At 46.5% G+C, this 13,694-nt stretch overlaps 2 pseudogenes; both read left to right on the top strand.

The window, feature by feature from the left end:
* The window catches only part of LOC101353587 (serine/threonine-protein kinase MARK2 pseudogene), a 4,135-nt pseudogene extending 309 nt beyond the window's left edge, over positions 1–3,826 (top strand).
* Positions 3,827–4,166: 340 nt separating this feature from the next.
* On the top strand, positions 4,167–10,194 carry LOC101353335 (histo-blood group ABO system transferase 1 pseudogene; annotated as a pseudogene).
* Positions 10,195–13,694: the final 3,500 nt, after the last annotated feature.

Here is a 13,694-nt window from a genome sequence, read left to right as displayed (position 1 = left end):
TGAACTACAAAGACGACACCCACTCACCCTCGTGAGACCGTAGCTCCCAGCCAGCCTCTCCGGGTCGACAGGAAATGGCGGGGGAGCCTGAGCACCGCAGGGGGCGGGGAGGGGCTGTGCGCGGGGCGGGGTCTGGCTGAGCAAGGGGGCGGGGCTGTGCCCAGGTGGCGTCGGGCTGTGCTGTGCCCTGGAGGGGACGGGGCAGGGGGCGGGGCACGGCTCTGCAGGGGGCAGGGCGGGGCAGGAGGCAGGGCGGGGCCCAGGGCGGCAAGGGGCGGGGCGGGGTTTTGTCTGGCGAGAGTGGAGCAAGGAGTGGGGCAGGCTCCATGGAAGCTTCTCTCCCGCCGCGCCCACATCTGGGCTCTCAGTTTCCCTCTTCCCTACCGAACCTGGTTCTCCTCTCTTTGAACTATTTCAAAGTCTTTGGGGTCCTGAGGACCAGTGCTTCTTTTGTTTAACGTTTCAAATAATTTAAGTAAAAGAGGAGAGTCTGTAGGTCACGCAATTTGGAAGCTGAGATGTTTTCCTCCTACCATGAGGTGGTTGTTTTTGTGTGCTCTGGAGTGTATTCCGACTCACAGTGAACCTATACATTAAAATTAAAAAATTAAAAAAAACAAACAAACCCGATGCCATCGAGTTCATTCCGATTCATAGTGACCCTATATGACAGTGTAGAACGATCCCATGGAGTTTCCAAGGAGCGCCTAGTGGAGTCAAACTGGCGATCTTTTGGTTAGCAGCCGAGCTCTTTGGGTTTCCTAGACTGTAAGCCAAGATGTCACTTTGCAGACTAAAGTAAACCTGACGAAAGCCATGGTATTTTCGATCGCCTCATATGCATGCGAAAGCTGGAAAATGAGTAAGGAAAACCAAAGAAATGACGTTTTTGAATTAATGGTGTTGGTGAAGAATATGAAATATATCATGGATTGCCAGAAGAACAAATCTGTCTTGGAAGAAGCACAGCCAGAACGCTCTTTAGAAGCTAAGTCGGTGAGACTTGCTCTCATGTACTTTGGACATGTTATCGGGAGGGGCCAGTTCCTGGAGAAGGATATCTTGCTTTGTAAACTAGGAGGTCAGCAAAAAAGAGGAAGACCCTCAAGGAGGTGGATTGACACAGTGGATGCAACAATGGGCTCAAACATAGCAACTATTGTGAGGATGGCACAGGACAGGGCACTGTTTCGTTCTGTTATACGTGAGGTCACTATGAGTCGGAACCGACTTGATGGCACCAAACAACAACAATAATCTTTAAGGGAGCAGATTGCCAGGTCTTCCCCCGACACCAGCCTCTGGATGGGTTTGATCCACCAGCCTTTCAGTTAGCAGCCGAACATTTAACCAGGAGCCACAAGGACTCCTTAACCAAAGTTTAGTGTGGACTTTATCCCATCTGTTAGGCTTCCTGCCCCTTGGGATCAGGGTATGTGTGTTTCCATTCTTGAATACCATTTATGATGGTTCAGGACCCCTGGTGGCACAGTGGTTAAGCACTCATCTGCTAACCAAAAGGTCGGCAGTTTGAATTCACCAGCCTCTCCTCGGAAACCCTGTGGGGCAGTTCTACTCAGTCCTATAGGGTCGCTCTTAGTTAGAATTGGAAACCCTAGTGGCATAGTGGTTAAGAGCTACGGCTGCTAACCAAAGGTCGGCAGTCTGAGTCTACCAGGTACTTCTTGGAAACTCTATGGGACAGTTCTACTCTGTATTATAGGGTTGCTATGAGTCAGCAACAAGTTTGGTATTTTCTTTTCTTTTTTTTTGAGTCAGAATCGACTCACCAAAAACGGATTTGGTTTTTGTTTTTTTGATTGTTCAAGAGTGAGCTATGGGTCTTGTGTCAACCAAAACATTTTCCTCCATTTCACAATACAGGTGCTCCAAGACTTAAGACAAGGTTACGTTCCGATGACTCCATCATAAGTCAGTTCTGATGTAAGTGAAATACCATTTTTTCTTTAGTGTTCATTATTATTGCCTTTTATTATCAGTGTCTATATAATACAATCTGTATTTGTCAGCGTCAGTGTTGGAACAAAGAAATCAGACTCCTAATGACTGTCTAGTGTAATTCATTAGAGTTGAACATTGCCCAACACTCTATCTGTTACGACTCCCTACACCCACACTGACACAGATTTCATTGTAGACCAGGCCACAGCCTGCTTTACGACAGTGTTTTGATCAGTAAATCATAACATTGAACATCTGCAGGTGAACATCTGAGAATGCTGCAACACTGTATGCCATACGTATCACTAACAATAAAATGTCCAAAAAGAAAAAAGGACGATGGTAAGTGTGGTTCATCGTCACTGGAATCCTAAGTCAGGGTCTACCTGTATTCTAAACCAATGAGACTGATCCTAACGTAGCCACTCTCACAATCTATTTTAATACGGTTCCTCAAGAAACTAGTGATGAGAATTCACAAAATAAGATTTGGGACTATCACCCCAGGCAACAGGAGGTCAGGTTTCTCATTGTCATATTTGTCCTGCACCTTTCTAAATCCATCCTCACTAGGGAGAATAAAGCAGATTTGCTTAGGGTCCTTCAATACTGAGGAACAACCCCCCAACTTGTGGGTGTGCTGCAGTAAGAAAAACCTGTTTGACCCCATCAATACTCATTTTATTCCTCCAAATACTTAATAACTGGTTAAAGATCTCGACCCTGCTGGGATGAATTCCTTTCTCTTCCCTTTCTCTTTCCCCTTGCTTTGCCCATTCTCTTATGAATCATTCCAACCTCCTGTCTTATCTGTTGTTTCAGTACTTGGAAGTAGCTCTGGGCTAGTGGCTGTAGCTCGGGCTGGAGATAATCTAAGCTTGGCGCAGGGTCAGAATCTGCCCCGGTACATTCCTTTGTAGAGACCCTGGGGACAGAGGGTAGGATCAGTCAGAATTCAAGCTCGACCCAGTATCAGGGTTCACCTGAAAACTTTCATTTAATTTCTATAAAATTTACCCATTGGTAGTGGCTCTGAGGTTACAGGCTGTAGCTCAGATCAGCCTGATCAAAGCTTGGCTGAGCATCAGGGTCAAAATCATTGGCAAGACTAAACAGAACTCCTGCCTTTGAAAACTCTCCCATGAAGTAAGAATAATGAGGACATTGTATCATCCTAAAATAGTAATTTGGGGAGATCAAGACTGAGGAAACTCTAATTTTTATGGCGTACACTAATGGAGGACTGTGCTTGATTTCCTAGTGGCTCATAGAAATGTGAAAGAAAAAGTGACCCAAGTAAATTCTGCCAGTGTCTGCTGTGCAGTACGGTCACCAGAAGTTTAGTGTGCATAGAGTTAAAAGCAGAAAACTTGCCCTTGGATGCTGTTATGACATCAAGATTGCAGGTGTCATCTTCAGCAAGGAATTCATGTTTGGCAAAAAGGTGGATACGTTTTGTAGCAGTCCTCATCATTCTGCCTTAGAACTCTCCCAGGGCCAAAAGTACAATGAAACAACGGTAGATACGTGGAGCATAGGAGTCATTGTATATACACTTGTCAGCAGATGCCTCTCTTTTCATGGACGGAACTTCAAGTAGCTGCAGGAGCAGATGCTGAATGGAAAATATCATGTTGCCTTCTGTATATTCACAGAGTGTGAAAATCTGCTCAAGAAATCTCATTCTCAATCCCAGTAAGAGATGTGTTTCAAAGCAAATCATGAAAGCTCCGTGGATGAATGTGGGCCATAAAGATTATGAACTAAAGCCTTACATGGAGCTACTCACTGACTACAAAGCCCCTGGCAACCTGAGTCAGTGGTGTCCATTGGTTACACATGGAAGAGATCTGGGCCTCATTGATGGACCAGGGCTCAAACTGCTAGCTCCATATCTCACCTAGAGGAGGAGAAGACCAGCCATGTGCACAGTGAGAGTTCTCAACCAGCACAAATCAAAGCAAGAACGTCCTTATTTGGAAACCAGCTTTGGCCAGACCTCCATCTAGAATAATAAATACAACCTAACTGTGAGAGAGTTCAGGACCTCCAGGGCTTCTGCCTCAGACTCTCCAGCCCTGCTTTTCCTGAACCGGGAATCCAATTTGGCCACAGTACAGCCCACCCAGGCCACTGGGTTGTGCTCCACAAAGAGTATCTATGAGGTGCAGCATCCCTGAAGCTCAGCAGTCTAGCATGTCTCTATGGCTTCCTCCTCAGCCCATCACATCACCACCCTGGTGGAGGGAGCCCCAGGAAGAACAAATTTTCCCCAGGATGTGTCCAATAGAAACTACGTGCATGCTGGGCACCTTGACAGGTATGTGACCAGCAGAATTTTCCCTGTGTTGTGACACCAACCTCTCCCTCTGGAATGACCCAGGACCCTCAGGGGGCCACTAGAAGGTTCCTCAAGATTCTAAGAAGAAATCTGTCTTCAGCTGTGTCAGAAGGAATCTGAAGGAACTTGAATGTAAGGACTGATGCTGACACCTCCAGAGACAAATCCGTGTTCCCTAAACTTCACCTGAGGATGAAGATAAGCTCCCAGTTCCCGCTGCTGGGCATGGCTGGCAAGTGGGGCCAGGAGGACTTCATATAGTGGAGGGCTGAGACTTGCAAACTCCCTGTGCAGTCTCTCAATGGGATTCAACCAAAGAGGATACCTGGCACCTCCATGGCCTTCAATATCATTGCCTCCAAAACAACCAAGGGACTTAACCTTAAAAGGCAGCCAGAATTCACCTGGGAGAATACAGCAGAGGCCGGCAGCCCTTGCTGCCAACCAGCCACTTTGCCACCACCTGGGCAAAAATGATCAGAATGGACGGTGTCTTTCCTCTGCGGAACTTCTTCACTTCCTTCCTTTCTCTATCTTTTCTAACTTGTCTGTAGGGGAGGGGAGATGAGTCTGTAAAAATATGCAAAGACAATCCAAATGAAAACAAACAGAAGCTATTTATTCAAAGCTTGCTATAGCAAGGGCGTCAGCCACCATTGCTTGCATTTGGCAGAGACCCCAAGGCCAGCAGGGATTGGGAAACCTTTATAGTGAAAGAACGGAAAGGCTCCAGGTGTGCTCTGGCCTTCGTCCGCACTCCATGGAGACAGTGGAGATGGATCTATGGGTTTTCCCAGGAGGGTGGCTCAGAGCTGGAACACTCAGTCCAGGGTGGTGGAGTTCCCTGTCAAGCCCTCCCCAAGTCAACGTCAGCTTCTACCTTCTCTTCCTCTCCTTCCTTCCAAGCAAACCACCAGAGGTGGCCTTCCCCTAACCTCAGGTTTCTGGGCTGGGGACCTGGGCAGCTGCGGACTGGGCAAGGTACAGCCCTGAGCAGGTTGGGCTGGTGGCTGCTCTGGGGCTGCTCACATGAGGGGGAGGGGCTCTGAACTCCCTTCTCACTCAAACCTCTGCTTTCTCTCCATCCCCAGAGCTGAGCATTTTCTTCCACAAGCTGTTGTGCAAGGGGTATTTGTTCCCCTCCTCAAGAGTCTCTGCTGTCGCCTCCCAAAGTCTTCTGGGATACAAGAGGGGCCTGGTGCATGGGTGGGGGTGGGGAGGAGACTCCGGGGCCTAATGTCTCCTCTGGCTCCCAGGGGGCAGATTGGGCTACTCCACTCCCCAGTGACAGGGACAGTGAGCATTCTCTGTTTTGGGAGAGCGTTTGTCTGAAAGCCCCCACCCCCTCCATTCCTCTCCCCACGCCTTGCCCTTCCTTGACATTGATCTGGGCACCTTGCACAGCAGTGTCTTCCTCCCACCCACACCCAGTGTGTGATATCTTGGTCCTCCTTTCCTTCCCTTCCTGACACTATTGCCCTCAGCTTGCTAACATCATCCTGCTTGGTGTGGGAGGGGGTGATGATGGGCACTTGACTTGTGGTGGCTGCCACATTTCAAACATTATTTCTTGAGAAATTGGGGTAGGGAGTCATAAATGAAAGTTGTCTCTACTCTCACCTGACCTGTGCATTTTTTATGACAGGGTTATATATTTTCATTTTTAAAATTATTGACAACTTCAGGATTTCATCAACTTCTCTTCTTCCTCCCCTTAACAGCAGATGGAGCCCTTGGGTCCCAGAAGGACTCACCAAAGTCATCTCTACCTCAGTGGAGTCTCAGGTGGGGGCTGGTCAGGAGGACCATGAAGAGGCTTGAGGAGGCCAGACACACGGAGACCCCCAGGACAGGAAGGGGTTAAAGGGCCTTGGTCCTCCGTTTCCACTAGGGCTTCCCAACCCCACCAAGAGCCTCCAACCCCCCAGGGTCCTGCTATTAGACCTCAGTCAGACAGTTATATGTTTTGTAGTTTTCTCTGCATTCTCTGCGTTACAGGCATTAATCTCTAATATTACTTCTACAGAAGTCCGTTGCCATGGTACCCAGAAAACCATGTGAAGCAGAGCTCAGAGGAGCCAAGCTCTCTGTGCCTAGGGCTCCCCTCAGCCTCACCATAACCCAGAGCTTCAGTGTGAGAGGGGTGCTTAGTAACCACCTGATCATTCCTCGTTTTACAGGTGGGGAAACTGAGGCTCAGAGAGGTGAAGGAACCTACCTAAGGTCCTACAGCTGGTGCGGGGCGGGTCGGGAGGCAAGCACAGGCCTGCCTGATAGACTGTGAGATCCAGCACAGGTCTGGTGCTCAGGGACGCACCATGGTATGGCACCAAGCTTTCTCAGCCCGAGCCAGAGAAGCAGGAGGGGCGAGATGAGTCATCGGTTCTGTCGGGTCTCAGCCTCTGAGCTGGTAGTGGAGAGAGCACTGAACTGGGAGTCTGGAGTCCCGTGTCTACTCTAAGCCAACTACTGACTGCTGAGTCCCTTTGTACAAACCTTTCTCCCTGTGGCCGCCTTTCCTCCTGTCTGCTCTAGTGCACTCTGCATCCTCCCCAAAGGCAGACAGTCCTGCTGGTCACAACTCCCTGGTTTGCCCCATCATCTGGGACGGGACTTTGACTCTGCCATCCTGGACACGCCATTCAGAAACACCACCATCGGGCTGACTGTGTTTGCCATCAAAAGATAAGTCCGGGGGAGGTGGAGGAGGAAAAGGGAGAACTAGAAAGGGTCCTAGAGTGGGCGGGAGGCTCCTTCGTGCTGCCCTTTTCTGGTTCCGATGCTGGCTCACCACGGAAGGAGGAGGCAGAGCGGCACTGCAATAGGTAGATGTGCTGGGATCTCCACAGCCCCAGGTAGGCCCATGCTCAAACAGCAACCCCTCTGCCCAAAGTCACCGGGCAGCTTCCTCTTGCAGGGAGGTGAGGCCAACAACGCTTAGGTGTTCCAGTCCGCGTGCTGGGATCTTCATCTAAGCACAGCCAATGAGGGGTGCTCCCTACCCCACCCTAACCAAGAGACAAACTGAGGCTTAGCCAGATATCAGAACCAAACCCGTTGTCCTCCCATCAATTCCTACTCATGGTGACCCCATGTGTGTCAGAGCACAAATGTGCTCCACAGCGTTTTCAATGGCTGATTTTTTGAGAGCAGATTGCCAGGCCTTTCTTAAGGCCTAATGATCTACTTCCAAAATTAGATCAAGTGCCTCTGGATGGACTCGAAAATCTCCAACCATTCAGTTAGCAGCAGTGTGTTAACAGCTACACCACCCAGGGACTTTGACCACAGCACTCTTTCTCCTAAATATGTCCATGTGCAAATCATTAACTAGAATTCAGTGTGTGTTTACAGTGTTCCTTCTCTGAAAGTTAAACGTACAATGAAGAGCAATATCTTAATTCTATGTTTGCTGAGTTTTGATAAATGCATACAACTGTTTATCAGAAATCCTTATAAAATCATAGGAAATGACCATGACCCCCAGAAAGTTCCCCCATGCCCTTCCCTGTATGTCCCTGCCCCTACTTCCTCAAAGGTAACTAACGTTCTGATTTTTCTCCACCATGAGATGGTTTTTACCTACTGGGATCATAAAGCCTGTACTCTTTTGTGTTACCCTTCTCTCGCTGAGCGTAATTATTTTGAGATTCATCATGATTTTGCTTGTATCAGTAGCGCTTACATTTTTTCTGCTGAGTAGTATTCTGTTGTGTGGAATACTACAGCTTGTTTATCCATTCCCCTTTTGATGGACACCTGGGTTTTTTCCAGTTTGGGCTATTATGAGTAAAGCCTCTATGAGTGTTGTTGGACAAATCTTTGGCATGGGCATGTGATACATTTTTTCTTGGTTGAAGATTTAGGAGTGGAATTGCTCAGCCAAAGATTACATGTGTGTTTAGTTTTATTTGGGGAAAAAAAAAACTTTTCCAAGTTGACTGTAGCATTTTACATTCTCACCAACAATACCTGGGAATTGTAGTTGCTTACGTGCTTACCAACGTTTGCTGACATTGAGTTGCCTGTAAACTTGTATACTTGGGTCTTTGTACACATGTGTGAGTAGGCCTGTGGGGTATATGCCTGGAAGTGGATTTGGGGAAGGATATGCACACTCAAGATCTAGATAGAGTTTCTCACAGTGGCCTCCAAAAGGGTTAAACCATTGACATTCCCACTAGCAGGGCAGGAGAGTCCTTCATCCCCACATCCTCAACTGCAGTGAATTTTTCACTTATTCACTGGTTCAGAACATATTTATTAAAAAGCTATTATGTGCCAGATGATGGGGAGAAGGCAGTCAACCAAACACATAAAGTCCCTGCTCTCGTGCAGCTATATTCTAGGGCAAGAAGACAGAAGAACAAGTAAACACAAATACAAAACACACCAGAGGGTGATACGGGCTTTAAAAACATAACGAAGTCTGAATAACAAGATACACAGTGACTTGTGTTGGTATTTATTTAATTATGTGTCTGTTTGCTCTTTTTTCTTTTTTATCGAGTTATAGTTTCCACATAGGGAAATACACACATCTCAGCACGAAAACTTGTTGAATTGTCACATCTGCACGCTTCTGCGTGAGCACCTGCAGAGGGAGCTATAGAGCACCTGCACCCAGGGCTTGAATCAGCAGGTCTTCTCTTGGTGAACTGATTGTGAGCAGAGGAATGAAAGCTGTAGGGGTGAACATTGCAGAGAATGACTTCAAGTCGGGGGAACAGGAAGTGCAAAGGCCCTGGAGCATGTGTAGCATGTGTCCGGATCATCAAGGAGTTGGCTGCCCAGAGCAAAGGGATGGAGGACAAGGGGAAAGAGGTCAGAGCCGACCGTGTAGGACCTGGTAGACCACTATAAGGTCTCAAATGGCTTTTTTTCTTTTTTTAAGAGACACGAAGTTGTTGGAGGGTCTAGAGCTTTAGAGTAGCATTGGATATTAACAACTTTTTGAACTTTTGCAAACCTTATGGATAAAGGAAATATCTTGTTCTTGTGAATATTTGTTCAACACCAAGCAAATTTGAATGTCCCTGCATATGCCCAGTACAACTGGGCCACATCGTCTGTAGCGAGTAGAATGGCTACCATTTTATGAGACAGTTTTGTCTAAGTCCCCTTCTTTCACTGCTGTTCACTCTATTTAACTCCCCCCCTCACTTTCCTGGTCTTAGATACGTAGTCTTCCTGAAGGTGTTCGTGGAGACTGCAGACAAGTGCTTCATGGTGGGACACAAGGTCAACTACTACATCTTCACTGACCGGCCAGCTGATGGCCTGCACGTCCTCCTGCAGGAAGGCTGGCAGGTGGTGGACCTCGAGGTCTGCAATTATCCCTGCTGGCAGGGCATGTCCATGCACCGCATGGAGCTGATCAGCAACTTCTCTGAGCAGCGCTTCCTGCGTGAGGTGGACTACCTGGTGTGTTCAGACATGGACATGAGGCTCAGTGACCACATGGATGTGGAGATCCTCTTCTCCTTGTTTGGCACTCTCCACCCTGGCTTCTATGTTGCCAGTTACGAGGCCGTCACATATGAATGCTGCCCATTGTCTCAGGCCCACATTCCGAGAGATGAAGGTGATTCCTACTACGCCGGTGGCTTTTTTGGGGGCTCAGTGATAGGGTGCACAGGCTCACCAAGGCCTGTCACCAGGCGATGATGGTGGACCACGCCAATCACATTGAGGCTGAGTGGCATGACGAGAGCCATCTGAACAAGTACCTGCTGTGCCACAAGCCCACCAAGGTGCTCTCCCCTGAGTACCTGTGGGATGAGAGGATGCTGTGCAGATCACCTTTCCTCAGGAAACTGGGATACGTGGCTGTGCCCAAGAACCACCAAGCCCTCCAGAACCGATGAGACAACACTTTCTCCATTAATTGTAAGCCTGGCAATAAATGTTAGTGGTGTTTGGATTTTTACAAGAAATTGGTCAGAGTTTGGTAAAGTGACTGCATTTCTTTTGATTTCCTCTTCTGGAGTGGCTAACACCATTCACCAAACAAACTGTTACAGAACCGTTGGAAGAATGTTAAGTGAACACCCGTATGCTTATCACCCAGATTCTACCATTAATGTTTTGCTATTTCTGCTTCATCACGTATCTTATCTCTCTCTCCATTCCTCCTTCTATCCATCAACCAACGAATTTTTTCTCTTTTTGATAATAAGTAGCAGATATCAACACATTTTACCATTAAATACTTCAGCATACATAATGTGAATTAGAGTCCGATCAATATTTGTCTGAAGTTCTTTTGGGGGTAAAATTTACAACCAGTGAATATTCACTGCACAAATCTAAAGTGTACCATTTGGTGAGTTTTGTCAAATGCATCCTCTTGTGTACCACAAACTCCACTGAAATATAAACTTCAGCACTCCAGAAAGTTCCCTTTTACCCCTTTCCAGCCAATCCCTGTTCCTGCACCCTACAATCACTGTTGCGATTTTTTTCCTATCGTTGATTAGCTTTGCCTTTTCTAGAATGTTCTATAAATCCTATTGTCCTGGTACCGTGAAACTTGCCTCCAAAAGTGGAGGGCACTGAGAGACTGAAGAAAGAGACAGACAACTCTAGGTTGGCAACAGAGGAGTTTATTAGGGAGACTTACATGTGAGTCAGGTCCTGCACAACAACAGGACCAAGCAGATCTCTGTGCACCACAGTGGGGGGGTGGGGAGAGCGGAGGTTTTTATATTGGTGGTGAACAATAGTGTCTACATGCCAGGGATGCCTCTAGACTGACATAAGGCTGCCTCAGAAAGAATTACATAAGAATGACTCAGCAAATGACAGTGAACTAGCAGAAAGCATGAATGCAGCCATGTTCAGCCCCACAAAGCCTGTTTTCCCTTCAGCCCACCCCTCAAGGCCAACTCTTACAATCTGGCAAGTTTCCCTTCTTCCAAAAGACCTATGAGGGCCTCGAGAGGGGGTGTTACACTAGTTAGGGACAGATAGCATTGCTACAGTTGGAGGGAAAGACCACACTAGCAATATAGACAAACACAGCAGAAAAGACCTAGACTCAACAACAAACCTTTCCAGCCAGAGGGAAAAGAGAATAATCAGGCAGCCACAGCAGATCAGCCATCAGGTGTGTCCAAGACTTCTATCTGTTTCTTCACATGGCCTAACAAATCAGTTGTGTTTTGGTGATAGTCTGGTATATAGGTACAACATTCATTTTTTACTCTGGCGTATGTCCTGTTAAATGACCTGTAAAATGTGTGCTCTGCTCACTGTCAATCATTTGGGGTATTCCGTACATAACACTCAATTTTTGTAATTCTTTTACGGTAGCAGCCTGGTTCATTCTTTTACACGAGAACGCCTGTGTCAAGCCAGTAACTGTCCACACATATGAGAGTGTATTTCGCTCTCTCACTGGGCTGCACAGGCCCTATATAAACTACCTGTCAGTTCATCCATGGCTGTGTTCACTTACGTATCTTCCCAAGATGGTGGGAAGATGCCTTGGACGTTGGTGTGAGCGCACAGGATAATTTTGTACAGCAAACTCCAAATCACTATACTTCACTGCTATGCCTGTCTCTTTAGCTGTTTTTCAACCAACACAGGCACTACAGTATCCACTTTTCTGGTAAATCCAGTGAGTAGCTTCCCCTTTGGGATGCACCGTTCCAACTTGTGTTATAGCGTCTGCTTCTTGGTTTCCCAGCGGGGAAAGAGGTGAATGGGCTGCTATATGAAAGACAGGTTAGCGTCTGAGGTTTGGAGGTAATCCCAGATGTCTTGCCTCAAGGATTTCCCCCTGTAAAAATGGCGTGGGTGCAGCATCTGACCTCCTCTCTCTCCACAAGGGGGAAAGAGAATCAAGATTAATGCTCCAACGAGCATTCTGGCTGTACTTCTTTCACGATAGATTTGCGTGTTTTTCCAGCAGTCTGTGATATATTCAGTATTCTTCACCAACACCATAATTCAAAGTTATCAATTCTTCCTCAGTCTTCATTATTCATTGTCCAGCTTTCATATGCCTATGAACATTACTCAGCCTGAACTGTAATCTATTACTTTCCTAATAAACCCCATAATCATGAGTATTGTCTGTGAGTTCTGTGTGGCCATTGCAATGAATTCTCAAACCCAGCAGAGAAGTAGAGAGTGCTGTGGGAGGGACAGCTGGTGTCAGATTTTGTAAAGATGGTGGAGAGAGAAAGCATATCTGACCTCTGCCTCATAGGAATCAGGCTTGGGCTATTGATACAGTGGCTGAAATGATGGAATCAAGCATTACAAGACCAAGCAGTGCTTCCTTCTGTTCTATATAGGGTCTCTATGAGTCAGAACCAAATCGAGGGCACCTAAAAATGATAACAATGGGCGAAATACTGAATGATGCAGGAAGCATCAAAAGAAGATGGAAGGAAAACACAGAGTCACTGTAGCAAAAAGAATTGGTCAATGTTCAACCATTCCAGAATTTAGCATATGATCAAGAACCAAAGGTATCAAAGGAAGAAGTCCAAGCTGCACTGAAGGGATTGGCAAAAAATAAAGCTTCAGGAATTGACAGAATGCCAATTGAGATGTTACAACAAACCGATGCAGCTCTGGAGGTGCACAGTCGTCTATGTCAAAAAATTTTGAAGATAGCTACTTGGCCAACCGGTTGGAAGAGACAGATCCATATTTGTGCCCATTCCAAAGAAAAGTGATACAACAGAATGTGTAAATAATTGAACAATATCGTTAATATCACACACAAGTAAAATTGTGCTGAAGATAATTCAAAACCAGTTGTAGCAGTACATCGAGAGGGAACTACCAGAAATTCAAGCTGGATTCAGAAGAGGACATGAAGAGAGGGTTATCATGGCTAATGTCAGGTGGATCTTGGCTGAAAGCAGACAATACCAGAAAGATGTTTACTTGTGTCTTATTGACTATGCAAAGGCATTCGATAGCGTGGATAATAAGTAATTATAGATAACATTTTGAAGAATGGGAATTCCAGAACACTTCATTGTGCTCGTGGAGAACCTGCACATAGACTAAGAGGCTGTTGTTCAAACAGAACAAGGGATACTGCATGGTTTAAAATCAGGAAAGGGGGGCATCAGGATTGTATTCTTTCACTATACTTACTCAATCTGTATGCTGAGTAAATAATCCGAGAAACTGGGCCATATGAAGAAGAAAGTGGCATCGGGATTTGTGGAAGACTGATCAACAACCTGTGATATGCAAATGACACATCCTTGCTAAGTGAAAGTGAAGAGGACTTGAAGCACTTACTGATTGTCTTAGTCATCTAGTGCTGCTCTAACAGAAATACCACAAGTGGATGGTTTTAAGAAAGAAAAATTTATTCTCTCACAGTCCAGTAAGCTACAAGTCCAAATTCAGGGTATCA

This window comes from Trichechus manatus, unplaced genomic scaffold (genome assembly GCF_000243295.1).
Source record: "Trichechus manatus latirostris isolate Lorelei unplaced genomic scaffold, TriManLat1.0 scaffold00120, whole genome shotgun sequence".
NCBI classification, from domain to species: domain Eukaryota; kingdom Metazoa; phylum Chordata; class Mammalia; order Sirenia; family Trichechidae; genus Trichechus; species Trichechus manatus.
Note: the sequence above shows the minus strand (reverse complement) of the source record. Positions and strands in the feature narration are given on the sequence as shown.